Source organism: Oryctolagus cuniculus, chromosome 17 (genome assembly GCF_964237555.1).
Source record: "Oryctolagus cuniculus chromosome 17, mOryCun1.1, whole genome shotgun sequence".
NCBI classification, from domain to species: domain Eukaryota; kingdom Metazoa; phylum Chordata; class Mammalia; order Lagomorpha; family Leporidae; genus Oryctolagus; species Oryctolagus cuniculus.
The window spans coordinates 56,938,605-56,955,091 of NC_091448.1; the positions used below are offsets into that span (position 1 = coordinate 56,938,605).

General features: G+C 46.6%; 1 protein-coding gene and 1 pseudogene across 7 annotated transcripts in view; one reads left to right on the forward strand and one right to left on the reverse strand.

The window, feature by feature from the left end:
• The window catches only part of ARHGAP44 (Rho GTPase activating protein 44), a 189,083-nt gene that overhangs the window by 75,420 nt on the left and 97,176 nt on the right, over window positions 1–16,487 (forward strand). The gene's annotated exons all lie outside the window — the stretch shown is intronic.
• On the reverse strand, window positions 13,395–14,288 carry LOC127484429 (DNA-directed RNA polymerase III subunit RPC10 pseudogene; annotated as a pseudogene).

The window sequence follows — 16,487 nt, forward strand, 5'->3', positions numbered from 1 at the left end:
GGTGTTTAATGGTGTTTAGGTCTGAGCTCTTAGGAAAATAGTATCATAACTGAAGTAATCTTTCTGTTACTTCTTTTCTCTTCTGTGCTATTCTTCCTTTTTTTTTTTTGACAGGAAGAGTGGACAGTGAGAGAGAGAGAGAGAAAGGTCTTCCTTTGCCGTTGGTTCACCCTCCAATGGGTGAATGATACTGATATATCATTGTGTGAATTCCAATTTCCTCATTCTCCTGTTAGTAGCAGTTTTCTGAGTGCCAGTCCCAACACTTTAGTGATAGTGAAACCAGTTTAAGGGACAAAGGAAAAATCATGGGTGCACAGAGAGGACATACTGTTTTGTTCAAAGTTGTTTCACCAGCCAGCACTGTGGCATAGTGGGTAAAGCTGCCACCTGCGGTGCTGGCATCCTTATGGATGCTGGTTTGAGACCCGGCTGCTCCACTTCCCATCCAGCTGTCTGTTGTGGCCTGGGAAAAGCAGTGGAGGATGGCCCAAGTCATTGGACCCCTGCATTCACGTGGGAGACCCAGAAGAGGCTCCTAGCTTCAGATCAGCACAGCTCCAGCCATTGCAGCCATCTGGGGAGTGAACCAGTGGATGGAAGACCTCTCTCTCTGCCTTTGCCTCTCTGTAACTCTGCCTTTCAAATAAATAAATTAAAAAAAAAAAAAAAGTTGTTTCATTTGGATACTGGATTTCAACATCAGTGTATAAGGTAGTAACATTTTCTACCGTGCTGTAAACAATTTATACGTAAAGTAGCAGTCTGTAAGGGTCTCCATTAACCCATATCTTTTTTTTTAGAAGATTTATTTATTTGAAAGTCAAAGTTATACAGAAAGAGAAGAGAGGTAGAGAGACAGAGAGGTCTTCCATCTGCTGGTTCACTCCCCAATTGACTGCAACGGCCAGAGCTGTGCTGATCCAAAGCCAGGAGCTTCTTCCAGGTCTTCCACACAGGTGTAGGGGCCCAAGGACTTGGGTCATTTTCTGCTGCTTTCCCAGGCCATGGCAGAGAGCTGGATCAGAAGTGGAGCAGCCAGGACTTGAACCAGCATCCATATGAGATGCCAGTGCTGCAAGCAGCAGCTTTTCCTGCTATGCCGCAGCACTGGTCCCATACCCATATTTTTGCCATTTGTAATGGTCAGACCTCTACATTTTGGCCACAGTTGAAGGTATATGATGGTATTTCTTTGCAGTTTTAATTTGCATATTTCTCATGACCAGTGAAGTTGACCACAATTTCATTACAATTTACTCTTTTAAAAATGCTTTTATTTAGCCTTTTTACTGTAGAGGTGATTTTTTTTTCCCCTTCTCGTTGATTGATAGAAATTCTTTGTGTGGTTTGTCAATCCTTCAGTTCTATTTTCTTCATCTATCTTTTTCCACTGTCCAACTTTCTTTTTTATCATTTTTTAAGGATTTATTTTATTTATGGCAGAGTTACAGAGAAAGAGAGAGGAGGGGGCAGACAGAGAGAGAGGCCTTCCATCTACTGGTTCACTCCCCAATTGCTTGCAACAACCAGGGATAAGTCAGGTTGAAACTGGAAGCTAGTAACTCAGTCCAGGTCTCCCAGGTGGGTGACAGGAACCCAGACACTGAACCATCACCTGTTGCCTCTCAAAGTCGTATTAGCATGAGTAGAAGTGAGACTCAAACCCAGGTAAACAGACATGGAATTCTGGCATCCCAGCAACTAAGTCAACTCCCATCCCCACACCACTATGTAAATTTTATTTAAAAAATGTTTATTTGGGGGCTGGCATTGTGGCATAGCAGGTTAAGCCACTGCCTGGGATTCTAGTCAAGGCTTCTCTACTTCCAGTCCAGCTTCCTGCTAATGTGCCTGGAAAAGCAGCAGAGGATGGCCCAAGTGCTCAGGCCCCTGCAACCACATGGGAGACCTGGAAGAAACTCCTGGCTCCTGGTTTTGGATCCGCTCAGCTGGCCGTTGCAGCCATTTGGGGAGTGAACCAGTGGATGGAAGATTCTCTCTCTTCCCCCCAAACCTGCCCTTTCTCTGTGACTCTGCCTTTTAACTGAATATAAAAATATCTTTAAAAATTTATCATTTAAAAAATGTTTATTTTCATCTACTTGAAAGTCAGAATGACACAAAGAGAGAAATGAAGGTGATGGGGGAGTGATTGATCTTCCATCTACTGTTTTACTTCCTCGATGTCCACAATAGCCAGGACTGGGCTGTGCCAAAGCCGGGAGCTGCAGGAGTTGGCAACTCCATACAGGTCTTTCATGGGGGTGGCAAGGACCCAAGTACTGGATCCATCATCTGCTGCATCCCAGGATGCCTTAACAGGAAACTGGATTGGAAACAGGGTAGCCCAGACTTGAACTGAGTCTCCAGTGTCAGGTGTGGGTGTCCTAAGCAGGGACTCAATCTGCTGCACCTCGACACCCACCCCTCCATGTACATTTTAAATTCAGCTGGTTAAATTTTCTTTTAAAGTCCTTTTTAAGATTTTGATTGAGATTATGTTGATACAAAGAGAACTAACATCTTTACAACAATTAAATTTCCCACGCATAAATACATATATTTCCCTTTATTGTCTTTCACTAGTTTTTAAATTTTTCTCCATAGAGATATTGCCCATCATTTCTTAAAGTTATTCCAAGTTTCTTTGCTTTGTTAAATTCTTTTTTAAAATGAAGTTTTCTGAGTATTTACTGGATATATTAATTTTGTTGTATTGATCTGACATCCAGTCACGCTTCTAAACTTTCATTATTTATAATAATTTCTGTCGATTACTTTGGATTTTCCTTGTGGAAAAACACACAATTATCTAATAATGTTAGGTCTGGATCTTCTTTTTCTTCCTTGCTTATTGGAGCTGGGTAGACAGTGATAGTGGTAACCCTTGTCCTTTTCTTGATTATAAAGGAAATGTTTTAAACTTGTTTCCACTAAGAATAGTGTTTTATAGATACTTTTAAAAGTGAAGTTAAGAAATTTCTTTGTATTTTTTTCAGCAGGCATTGAATTATAAGTACCTTGTCTGCATTTTGAGAGAGTCTTGGTTTAATTCCCTAATTTGTCAATGTGATTAATTACACTTACAGGTTTCTAAAAAACTCTTACATTCTAGCAATTAATCTAACGTGTTCATAATGTGCTAATTTATGTTGTTTAGCATTTTCTGTCATTGTTAATATATGAGAATGGTCTATAATTTCCCTTGTGCTGTCCTTTTCTGGTTTTGGTGTCTCCTAGTATGAGTTGCACTGTGGTGCTTCTTTTTTAAAGAATTTTGTGAGGTTGGAAGGAAACATTTCTTGAAAATTTACCTGCAAAACATCCTGGTTTCCTATTTTGTTTTTGGAAAATATGTTTAATTACTGGTTTATTTTCTTTAATGTTTATAGATATGTTCAAACTTCCTATTTATTCTTGAGTCAAGTTTGGGTTGCTTTTATTTTTGTAAGTATTTAACTGCTTTGTCTAAATGTTCAAGTAATATTGTTCATAAGTTTCATCTATCTTTTTAATCTATGCATCATGTTTATACTCTATGAATAATTCCTATTATTGATCTGCTCCTTCTCTCATTTTTTCCTGAGTAAATATTGTAGAGGTTTGCTCTTTTGTTAGTCTTTTCAAAGAATTGACTTTCGTATTTACGGATTTCTTCTTTTATTACTTTCTTCTCATTGCTTCTTTGCCTTTTGGCTAAGATCAAGTGTATTATTTTCCTCTTATTTATTGAAGTTTAATCTGTTTATATTTTCTACTTTTCAAGTATTTTCAACCACTCTTCTAATATAAGCAATTAAGTTCTTGTTTTTTCCTGAGTATCACTTTGCTATCATTTAATGTATAATATTTTCATCGATTTTTTTTTTTTTGACAGGCAGAGTGGACAGAGAGAGAGAGACAGAGAGAAAGGTCTTCCTTTTACCGTTGGTTCACCCCCCAATTGCCACTGTGGCCGGTGCGCTGCGGCTGGCGCACCGCGTTGATCCGAAGCCAGGAGCCAGGTGCTTCTCCTGGTCTCCCATGCGGGTGCAGGGCCCAAGCACTTGGGCCATCCTCCACTGCAATCCTGGGCCACAGCAGAGAGCTGGACTGGAAGAGGAGCAACCGGGACAGAATCCGGCGCTCTGACCAGGACTAGAACCTGGGGTGCCGGTGCCACAGGTGGAGGATTAGCCTATTGAGCCGTGGCGCCAGCCCTCATAGATTTTTAATTCTAAATATTTTAAATGTCTAACAGCCATTCTTTTTGACCCATGAGCTGTTTTAAAGTGTTTCAAAGTTCCAATATTTTAAATTTTTTTTAGAACTTATTTGTTTGTAAGAATTAGAGAGATACAGAGACAGAGACAGAGACAGAGAGAGATTTTCCATTTGGTGGTTCACTCCTCAGATGTCTGCAGGTTGGGCCAGGCTGAAGCCAGGAGCTTCATTCAGATCTCCCATGAGGGTACAGAGGGTGCCATCTTCCACTGCTTTCCCAGGCACATTAGCAGGAAGCTGGTTTGGAAGTGCAGCAGCAGGGACTCAAACTGGCACCCATATGGGATGTTGGTGTCACAGGCTGCAGCTTTACCCACTATGCCACAGTGCCAACTCCCTCAAAGTTCTAATTTTTAAAACATTTGTTATTTATTTCAACCCAATTTCTTTGGGATCAGAAAACATTATCTGTGAGACATTTGCCCTTGGATATTTGTTGAGCTGTGCTTTGCAGGCTTAGTAAGTGGTTTATTTTGGAAATGAAACCTGGCTTGTATGAGATTTCCTATTCTTTAAGATTAGAGTCAGAGTTCATTTATGGCTATTGAATCTTGCTACCATATTTTTCAGTATCTCTGTGTCTTTACTAATTTTTTAAGATACTTATTTATTTGAGAGGTAGAGTTATAGACAGTGAGAGGGAGAGACAGAGAGAAAGGTGTTTCATCCACTGGTTTACTCCCCAAATGGCCACAACGGCTGGAGCTGAGCTGATCTGAAGCCAGGAGCTTCATTCAAGTCTCCCACGTGGGTGCAGGGGCCCAAGCACTTGGGCCTTCTTCCACTGCTTTCCCAGGCACATTAGCAGGAAGCTGGATAAGAAGTGGGACTTAAACCAGTGCCCATATGGGATGCTGACGTTACAGGTGGTGGATAAACACAGTAGGCCACAACGCCAGCCCCACTTTGTTCATTTTTTTATTACTTTACTCACTGCCATTTTTCCCCTTGTTTTCAATCATTGAGTTTTTTATTATTTTGCCTGCGTATACTCTATTGGTGCTCTTTTAGTGATACCCTTGAATACCCTAAAAATGTAGCTTATTAAAAATCTAAATTATTATTTTAACTTCTCTAAAGAGCAATACTAGGACTTTAGAATAATTTCAAGTAACAGAATCAATAACTTGTGGACATACTCTTAATTTTCAGTGAACTTTTGGAATATTTCTCTTTGTCTTGCATATGGAGCTCAGAATACTCAACTGCAGGCACCTCTCCTCCTTGTCTTACACGGTATTACTTTTTAGTATCTCAGCTCTGTTGGGGTCTTAAGCCTGAGACTGGCCCCTGACCAGCAGGGGGCAGTACAAGCACTCCCCGACAAGGTGAGTGGGAGAGGTAAGATCGATGGGTCAAGCACACCGCAGCAAGCACCCGTGAGTTCTGTTGAAGCAGGAACTGCTTTATTGAGGAAGTGTACAGGCTTATAAAGCTTACGAAAGACATGCGCAGTAGGGGAGCCAATCAGCGAAAAGGTCATGCAGGCGTGGGTGGACCACGCACAGGGGCATCTTAAGCAAGGTATAGGGATCATGTACTGTTCACGTGTCCGGAACTAAATTGGACCTATCCCTGCAGGTGGCCCGATCTCCCGTGGTTTAACCGCAGTGGCCGCAGACACGCTCCCTGAACATCCGCAAGGCGCCATGTTTTTTTTTGTTTGTTTGTTTGTTTGTTTGTTTTTATTTAATGAGCATAAATTTCCAAAGTACAGCTTATGGATTACAATAGCTTCCTCCTCCCCCCCCCCCCCCCGTAACTTCCCTCCCACCCACAACGCTCCCCTCTCTCACTCCCTCTCCCCCTCCCCTTCACATCAAGATTAATTTTCAATTATCGTTATATACAGAAGATCAATTTAGCGTATATTAAGCGAAGATTTCCACATTTTGCTCCCACACAGAAACACAAAGTGTAAAATACTATTTGAGTACTATTTATAGCATTAAACACCTAAGAGTAATTGTGTATTAATTACAGAGTTCAACCAATAGTTTTAAGTAGAATATAAAATGCAACTTTTGTATTGTTGTGGCTTCCCCCCCCAACTTCCCTCCCTCCCGTGGCCCTCCCCTCACCCACTCCCTCTCCCATCCCGCCCTTCATCACGTTTCATTTTCAATTACCTTCATATACTGAAGATCAACTTAGTATATACTAAGCAGGGATTTCAACAGGTTGCACTCACACAACCAAACCAGGTATAGGGTATTTGACTAGTAGTGTTGTTTTTGAGTTTCATAGTTAAACACATTAAGGACAGAGATCCTGCATGGGGAGCATGAACCCAGTGACTCCCGTTGTTGATTTAACAATTGGCACTCTTATTTATGATGTCAGCAATCACCCGAGACTCTTGCTATGAGCTGTCTAGGCTATGGAAGCCCCTTGAGTTCACCAACTCTGAATTTGTTTAGTCAAGGCCATATCACAGTGGAGGTTCCTTCCTCCCTTCAGAGAAAGACGAGGTGCCATGTTGTTAGGGACTATTTTAGGCAATGCCCAATACAGCTCTATGTTTGAAAAATATTTTTTTGATTCTTCAAATTTATATAATCTAAAATCTTTCCTTTTTTGTAGGCTTTCATGAATTTTAAGGTGTGTTTGGATTTGTGTAATCACCACAGACAAAATATAAAACAATTCTCTGACCTCATGCCAACCCTCTGTAGTCAACCCTCTATCCAGTTGCTGTCACCATGGCTTTAGCTTTTCCAGAATGGCGTGGAGATGGAATCGGTGTGTCTGTAGCCTTTTGAGAGTGGTGTTTTATATAGAGCGTGATGCCGATACCCCATTCCTATTCATTGCTTGGTAGCCTATCATATAGAAATCCTGCTGTTGGTTCACCAGTTCGCCTATTGCACGGCATTTGGGTTGCTGGCATATTTTGAGTTTTACAAATAAAGCCTTATGAACATTCACAAGGGGTTTTGTATGTTATTTTTAAGCATACATTTTCATTTCTCTGCAGTAGCTTTGCCAAGTCATGGCCATTGTATGCGGAAGTTTCTAATCAACTGCGCACTGTCAGACTGCTTTCTGCAGTGACAATCGCATTTTGTACTGCCCAATCGCCAGCAATATGTGAGAGCGCCGTTATTCCATATGGATGTGTGTGTGTGTGTGTGGCTGTTCTAATACTTGCATCTCATTTTTCTATTAATTTTTATTACCTTTGTGGATACGAATGTTGGTCATCTTTTCTAATGCTTATTTCCTTTATCTTCTTTGCTAAAGTTTCTATTCAGAATTTTTTGGCTGGTTTTTTAATAGAATTTTTTTCTTACTGTTGAGTTTGAGAGTTCTGGACATATTTTGGATACAGTTCTTTTATCGTATATGTGATTTTCAAATATTTCATCTCTTTGTAGGTTGTCTTTGCATCTTTTAATAGTATCTTTCACAGAGCAAAAGCTTTCAATTTTGAGGGAGTCTGCTTCACATTTTTTTTCTTTTGTGAATCATGCTTTTGATGTCATATCTAAGAACCCAATACTTATACCAAGGCCACAGATAGTTTCTCCAGAAACTTCATAATTTTATGTTTTTTATTGTAGTCTGTGATATGCTTATGAATTAATTTTTACAAGTGATGTAAAAGTAGGCTAGGGTTCTTTTTATTTGTTTATTTGAAAGGTAGATTGACAGAGACAGAAAGAAAGAGAGTGAGAGAGAGGTCTTCCATCCATTGGTTCACTCCCCAAAAGGCCACAACAGCCAAGGCTGGGCCAGGCCAAAGCCAGGAGCTAGGAACTCCATCCTCGTCAACCACCTGGGTGGCAAGGGTAAAAGCACTTGGGCCATCTTTCAGTGCCTTCCCAGGTGCATTGACAGGAAGGTAGGGGGTCGGCACTGTGGCATAGCGGGTAAAGCCACCACCTGTGGTGCCAGCATCCCATCTGGGCACCAGTTCAAGTCCCAGTTGCTCCAGTTCTGATCCAGCTCTCTGCTAATGTGCCTGGAAAAGCAACAGAAGGTGGCTGAAGTGTTTGGGCTCCTGCACCCTTGTGGGAGACCCAGAGGAAGCTCCTGCCTTGAGAGTAACTCCATTACAGCCATTTGGGGAATAAACCAGGGGTTGGAAGATCTCTCTCTCTCTCTCTCTAGCTCTGCCTTTCAAATAAATAAATAAATCTTAAAAAAAAAAAAAAAAAGGCAGGAAGGTAACTCAGAAGCAGAGTAACTGGGCCTTAAACCAGCCTAACCCACTGCACCATGTCGCCAGACCCTGGACACAGGATTCTAGGTTGATACTTGTTTCCTTCCAACACTTACAAGGGGTGTGTCCATTCCTTCTGGTCTCTGGGCTTTCCATGAGAAGTTTGCAGGCATTATAATTTGCTTCTCCTACAGTATCCATTCTTTATCTCTGCCTTTAAGATTTCTCTCTAGTTTTCAGAAGGTTGTCTGTGGTGAGTCTTGGTGAAGATTTCTTTGTGTTTATCGTCTTTGGGGTTTGCTCAACTTTTTAAATGTGAGAGTTTGTATCTTTTGGCAAATTTGGGAAGTTTTTAGCTATTACTTCTTTGAATTTTTTTTTAGCATATATTCTTTTTCTTTTTATGGGACTCTGATGACATAAATATTTGATCTTTTGTGATAGTCCCACAGGCCTCTGAAGCTTTTTATGTTAGTCGATTGGTTGAGTTGGTCTATTTTCGTTGTTATTCAGACTGGGAAATTTCCATTGTGCTTGCTTCCAGCTCACTGGTTCTTTTTTCTGTCCCCTCCATTTGGCCATTGAACCCATCCACTGAGGTTTTCAAGTTTTGATTCTGGTGTTTTTCAGTTCTAACATTTTCATGTATTTCTTCTTTATACCTTCTGTTTCTTGTATGAGACTCTTTTTTTATTCATTTAAATATGCTCATAACTGTATATTAGAAAGTCTTTATTTTTAATTTTTTAATTTTTTGACAGGCAGAGTGGACAGTGAGAGAGAGAGACAGAAAGGTCTTTCTTTGCCGTTGGTTCACACTCCAATGGCCGCCACAGCCGGCGCACCGCACTGATCCTATGGCAGGAGCCAGGTACTTATCCTGGTCTCCAATGTGGGTACAGGGCCCAAGGACTTGGGCCATCCTCCACAGCACTCCCGGGCCACAGCAGAGAGCTTGCCTGGAAGAGGGGCAACCGGGACAGAATCCGGCGCCCCGACCGGGACTAGAACCTGGTGTGCCGGCTCCGCAAGGCGGAGGATTAGCCTAGTGAGCCGCGGCGCCGGCCTAGAGTCTTTGTCAAAGAATCCTAATAGGCATCTACTAATTTAAGAAAAAGATGCATTTTATTTATTGAAAGAATTAGAGGGAGAGACAAAGAGACAGAGATTGTCCATCTACTGGTCTATTCCCCTAGTGCCTGCGATGGCTAGGGGTGGTCCAGGCCAAAGCCAGGAGCCTAGAACTCCCTCCTCATATCCCATATAGGTGCAGGGGATCATATACTTGGGCCATCTTCTGCTGCTTTCCCAAGCTCATTAGTGTGGAGCTGGATCAGAAATGGAGCAGATGGGATGCAAACCAGAACTCATGGGTTGCCAGTGTCACAGGTGGCAGCTTAACTTGCTGCACCACAATGCCGGCCCCTATTGTTTTTTTAAAAATTCAGTTATTTTCTGATTCTGGGTGAGTGCAATTTTTTAATTGAAATTATTTTTTTAAAAAAAGATTTATTTATTTATTTATTGGAGAGGAAGAGTTACAAACAGTGAAAGGGAGAGATAGAGAGAAAGGTCTTCCATCCACTGGTTCACTCCCCAAATGGCAACAATGGCCAGAGATGGGCTGATCCAAAGCCAGGATCCAGGAGCTTCTTCGGGGTCTCCCACTTAGGTGCAGGGGCCCAAGCACTTGGGCCATCTTCTACTGCTTTCCCAGGCCATACCTGGGAGATGGATTGGAGGAGGAGAAGCCAGGACTAGAATTGGTGCCCATATAGGATGCCAGCAGGTGGGGTATTAACCAACTGCGCCACAGTGCTGCCCCCCAACTTTATTTATTTTTTCTTTATCCAAAAATTTTTTTATTTTGGTTTTAACTGGAAAAGCATTAGATGGATTTGGTCTTAGACAATGAGACAAAAACAGAAAATGGTGGCTGGCGCTGTGGCTCACTAGGCTAATCCTCCGCCTTGTGGCGCCGGCACACCAGGTTCTAGTCTCGGTCGGGGCGCTGGATTCTGTCCCGGTTGCCCCTCTTCCAGACCAGCTCTCTGCTGTGGCCTGGGAGTGCAGTGGAGGATGGCCCAAGTGCTTGGGCCCTGTACCCACATTGGAGACCAGGATAAGTACCTGGCTCCTGCCATCGGATCAGTGTGGTGCGCTGGCCGCAGCGCGCCAGCCGTGGCGGCCATTGGAGGGTGAACCAATGGCAAAAGGAAGACCTTTCTCTCTGTCTCTCTCTCTCTCACTGTTCACTCTGCCTGTCAAAACACACACACACACACACACACACAATGGTTTTTGAGTCACAAAATGACATCTATGTCACAAAATGACATTGAGCACACATTTTTCTCCACTCTTCTTTCTAGGAAAAAAAAAAAAACAGTGAGTAATCAATGCTGGAGAAAATCTTCTTTAACAATAACGGTATATTGAGCTATTTTTTTATTTTTTAATGTTTTAAAGGTTTTTTCTTTATTTGAGAGGTAGAGTTACAGTGAGAGGGAGAGACAGAGAGAAAGGCTTTCCTTCCATTGGCTCACTCCCAGATGGCCGCAATGACCAGAGCTGCACCAATCCAAAGCCAAGAGCCAGGTGCTTCTTCCCGGTCTCCCATGCGGGTGCATGGCCCAAGCACTTGGGCCATCCTCCACTGCCTTCTTGGGCCACAGCAGAAAGCCGGACTGGAAGAGGAGCAACCGGGACAGAACTGGCGCCCCAATCGGGACTGAAACCCGGAGTGCCAGTGCTGCAGGCAGAGGATTAACCTAGTGAGCCGGGGCACCAGCCTATTATATTTAAATATTAAATTTTGATGAATATGCACTCACTACGTTTATTACCGTTGTCCAATCCGCGATCAGTGTTTAACCCATATTTATTAATTGGCTGTTTTGGAGCAACTTGAGTGATGGCAATATCTTTTTCATGCTTCTTTTTTTTTTTTTTTTTAAGTGTTCACAGAACCTAATACATTTATTGCAACCCTAGGAAACAAACTGAGGAAGGCTCAAAAAGGAAAACAATGAGTAAGAACAGAAAGGATAAAGAAGCAGAAGGTCAGGCTGTCACATTTCGTGCTGTTTAATCCCATGTAGAGCAGTCAGTTTGAAGTCACTGAACTTGAAGGTTTGCTATGAAGGTGTGTAAAACCCTGAGAAGGCATTATTAGACTTTTCCTTTTTGTACAAGATTCCAAATAAATTTTGGTTAAATAAGCTTGCAATTAGCAGTTACATATGCAGCGGCATGTCATGGATTGAGCTGTGCAAACAGTATAAATACTGAAGGGCTCTGGAAGAGGAGCAGAGTGAACCTGAAGCAGAGAGCGCACCGAGGGTCTCCCCCCACCTGCCCCAGCAGAGAGAACAGAGCGAGGGTCTCCTCCTGAGCAGAGCACATAGCAAGGGTCTCCTCCCCCCCAGCAGAGCACACAGCGAGGGTCTCCCCCCCAGCAGAGCACACAGCGAGGGTCTCCCCCCTAGCAGAGCACACAGTGAGGGCCCCCCCCAGTGGAGCACACAGCGAGGGTCCCCCCCAGCAGAGCGCACAATGTGGGTCTCCCCCTCAGCAGAGAGAACACAGCGAGGGTCCCCCCCCAAGCAGAGCGCACAGCGAGGGTCTCCCCCCAGCAGAGAGAACACAGCAAGGGTCTCCCCCCCAGCAGAGTGCACAACGAGGGTCTCCCTCCAGCAGAGAGAACACAGCGAGGGTCCCCCCCCAGCAGAGAGAACACAGCAAGGGTCTCCCCCCCAGCGGAGCACACAGCGAGGGTCCCCCCCCAGCAGAGTGCACAACGAGGGTCCCCCCCCCAGCAGAGAGAACACAGCAAGGGTCTCCCCCCCAGCGGAGCACACAGCGAGGGCCCCCCCCCAGCAGAGTGCACAGCCAGGGTCTCCCCCCAGCAGAGAGAACACCGTGAGGGTCTTCCCCCCAGCGGAGCACACAGTGAGGGTCCCCCCCCCCCCCAGCAGAGTGCACAGCGAGGGTCTCCTCCTAGAGCAGAGAGAACACAGCGAGGGTCTCCCCCCAGCAGAGAGAACACAGCGAGGGTCTCCCCCCAGCAGAGAGAACACAGCGAGGGTCTCCCCCCCCAGCAGAGAGAACACAGCGAGGGTCTCCCCCCCCCAGCGGAGCACACAGCGAGGGCCCCCCCCCCAGCAGAGCACACAGCAAGGGTCTCCCCCCAGCAGAGAGAACACAGCGAGGGTCTCCTCCTAGAGCAGAGAGAACACAGCGAGGGTCCCCCCCCAGCAGAGAGAACACAGCGAGGGTCTCCCCCCCAGCAGAGCGCACAGCGAGGGTCTCCCCCCCAGCGGAGCACACAGCGAGGGCCCCCCCAGCAGAGTGCACAGCCAGGGTACCCCCCCCAGCAGAGAGAACACAGCAAGGGTCTCCCCCCAGCAGAGAGAACACAGCGAGGGTCTCCCCCCCAGCAGAGCGCACAGCGAGGGTCTCCCCCCAGCAGAGAGAACACAGCGAGGGTCTCCCCCCCCAGTGGAGCACACAGCGAGGGTCCCCCCCCAGCAGAGCACACAGCGAGGGTCTCCCCCCAGCAGAGAGAACACAGGGAGGGTCTCCTCCCCAAGCGGAGCACACAGCGAGGATCCCCCCCCCAGCAGAGTGCACAACGAGGGTCCCCCCCCCAGCGGAGCACACAGCGAGGGTCCCCCCCAGCAGAGCGCACAGCGAGGGTCTTCCCCCCCAGCAGAGAGAACACAGGGAGGGTCTCCCCCCCCCCCCCAGCAGAGAGAGCACAGTGAGGGTCCCCCCCCCCAGCAGAGTGCACAGCGAGGGTCTCCTCCTAGAGCAGAGAGAACACAGCGAGGGTCTCCCCCCAGCAGAGAGAACACAGCGAGGACTCTCTGGCCCCCGATGACTTCATCCACAGACACCCTGGCCCTGCCCTCCGGAGGGCTCGTTCTCTGCCACACCATCGAAGACCCTAGGACACAGCTCACACTCCTTGCCAGGAGTCTGTCCACCCTGGGGACCGGCACAGCTGGGCCAGCGCAGCCCTAGTCCCTCCAGCGGTGCCCGCACTGGGGGCTGCAGCACTTGTAGAAGGTGGTCATGGGCTTGTCCGCAGAGCGCGTCTGAAGCTGCATGAAGTAAGCACGAGGATGTTCGCACTTGGGACACGGCTCTGCAGTGGAGTCAACATTCTCCCAGGCGGCCGCTCCCCCAAGCATGTTGTCTACTTCTTTCAGCTTCGGATACTTCTGGTTTATGACCTTGCGGGTGATGTTGTGCACGTAGGGGCAGGTGTTGCAGGCGAAGCGGTCGCAGCGCTGCCCCTCCTCCATGATCAGCCCGTTCCCACAGCCGGGGCAGAAGAGCAACAGGGCGGCGCCCTAGCCCGAGCGCCCCCCTTTTTCATGCTTCTTACTCGCTCCAGTTGACATGCCTTCCTTTTGCTGTGGCATATGACTCTGAATATCCATTTTTAATTGACTGGCTTTAGAGTCTCCAATGGTAGTCACCACTGCGTTGTCATAGTCAAGCATGAAATATGTTTCTTATTTCAAAAAAGGGTTTCTGAGGTTGAGTTATCTTGTCTCCTAAATCACCATTTTTCTTCGTCTCTTCGTCCAGTTTGTCCTGCAGAGCTCGTTTTAACTCAGCAAGCGGCTTTATGTGTTGCTTTTCATCTTTAGATACGTTTGTTACCGTTGTCCGATCCGCAATCAGCGTTTAACCCATATTTATTAATTGGCTGTTATAGAGCAACTTGAGTGATGGCAATATCTTTTTCATGCTTCTTACTCGCTCCAGTTGACATGCCTTCCTCTGCTTCCTCGCTGACCGCCGACTTCTCGGCCTGGAAGAAGGGTCGCTGCCGCCGCCGCGCCATCCTTCCTCGCCACCGCTCGCCAATGAATTCTTATTTATTTATTTATTCATTTATTTATTTATTTATTTGAGAATCAAAGTTGCAAAGAGAGGGAGATAGAGAAAGAGAGAGATCCTCCATCTGCTGATTCACTCCCCAAATGGCCGCAACAGCTGGAGCTAGGTCAGGCTGAAGCCAGGAGCCTGGGACTCCATCCAGGTCTCCCTCATGGGTACAGGTACCCAAGGACTTGGGCCATCTTCTGCTGCTTTCCCAGGCACACTAGCAGTGAGCTGAATTGAAAGTGGAACAGCGGGGACTGAAACCAGCATAACCAGCATTGTAGGCAGCTGCCTAAACTGCTGTGCCACAATGCCAGCCCCTGTTATTTTTTTTAATTCAATGAGAGTTTTTCCTGTTTCTTTTTTATTTTTATTTTTATTTTTTATTTTTTGACAGGCAGAGTGGACAGTGAGAGAGAGAGAGAGTAAAAGGTCTTCCTTTACCGTTGGTTCACCCTCCAATGGCCGCTGCGGCTGGCGCACTGCGGCCGGTGCACTGCACTGATCCAAAGCCAGGAGCCAGGTGCTTCTCCTGGTCTCTTCATGGGGTGCAGGGCCCAAGCACCTGGGCCATCCTCTACTGCACTCCCAGGCCACAGCAGAGAGCTGGCCTGGAAGAGGGGCAACCGGGACAGAATCCGGCAACCCGGTCGGAACTAGAACCCGAGGTACCGGCACCACAGGCAGAGGATTAGCCTATGGAGCCATGGTGCCAGCCAACTAGTTCTTGATATGATAAGTTTTATTGAAATCCTGATGTTGTCAGTAATGTGAGTCTCTGAATCTCACTTACACTTTGACTTCTGGCAGGTGTTCTGGGATGCTGCTCCAGTAGGAGAAGGGGCTGTGCTGCTTTGCCCCTGCTAACTGGGATAGCAGTCCAGATGCCTCTCTTGACCCTCAGTGACACCCCCAACCTGCCTTGGAGTGGGAGGGGCTCCCTGTTACTGCTCCAATGGGAGTGGAAATACAGGCTCCCTGCTGGCCCTCCAGTGACACCTCCCTGGCTGGGAGAGCTTGGAGAGCCTCCTCGTCACTTTCCTGGGCCTCCACTGCTAACAGTGGAAAGGATGGCCTTCTTACTCCTGGGCATTGACAAAGTCCTGATTGTCCAGTGGGCCTCAGAGCAGGATGGCTGCCTCATTGTCACCAGGTAAGAGTGGATGTACAGGCCGGCACCGCAGCTCAGTAGGCTAATCCTGTGCCACCACACCGGGTTCTAGTCCCGGTCGAAGCGCCGGATGCTGTCCTGGTTGCTCCTCTTCCAGTCCAGCTCTCTGCTGTGGCCCGGGAGTGCAGTGGAGGATGGCCCAAGTGCTTGGGCCCTGCACCCCATGGGAGACCAGGAGAAACACCTGGCTCCTGGCTTCGGATTGGCGTGGTGTGCCAGCCACAGCGGCCGTTGGGGAGTGAGCCAATGGAAAAAGGAAGACCTTTCTCTCTGTCTCTCTTGCTCTCACTGTCCACTCTGCCTGTCAAAAAATAAAAAAAAATGGATGTACAGACCACCCGTATGATGTCTTCTGTCACTGCCCAGCAGTGATAGCTGTCCCTATACCACTTTCTCTCATGAGGAATGGGGGTTGGGTGCCTTGTTAAACCTACAGGGGTAGAAATCCAGGCTCCCTCTTCAGTTTTTGCTGGCACTGGTGGAGTAGGACAAGTTTCCTGTGGTTTTGGCTGCAGTGGGGGTAGTTGTCTAAAAATTCTTACTAAATGACCCCTTTCTTGATGCTCTGGCTAGCTACAGAGGCCAAACTTTTGTTGGGGGCTTGTTTTGGCAATGTCCCTAGATGTTTTAGGTTTCTGGTTCCATAAGTCCGGGTCTGGGTTTCCTAGCCAGTCTGCCTTCTTTCCCCTTTGCAGGCTTCCAATGTTGCGTCTATAAACAGCTCTGGCCCTTCAGTTGTGTTAACAGGAGGAGTTGATCAGATGCGTTCACTCCATCTTTCCGGTTCCAGCATCCGAGGTGTTTGAATGTGGCCGTCTCAGGCTCAAGCCCCCACTCTCGTGGACCCAGCAGCCATTGTCTGCGAGGCCTTGGTGGAGGTGTTTGCCATAGTTTCTACTTCACACTGTTTCTGTGCTGGCTGGTTATTTGTCCTTTCTCAGATTTCTGCTCCTTTTGCTCACTTGTTTGGGGGAAGCCAAGGGGCAT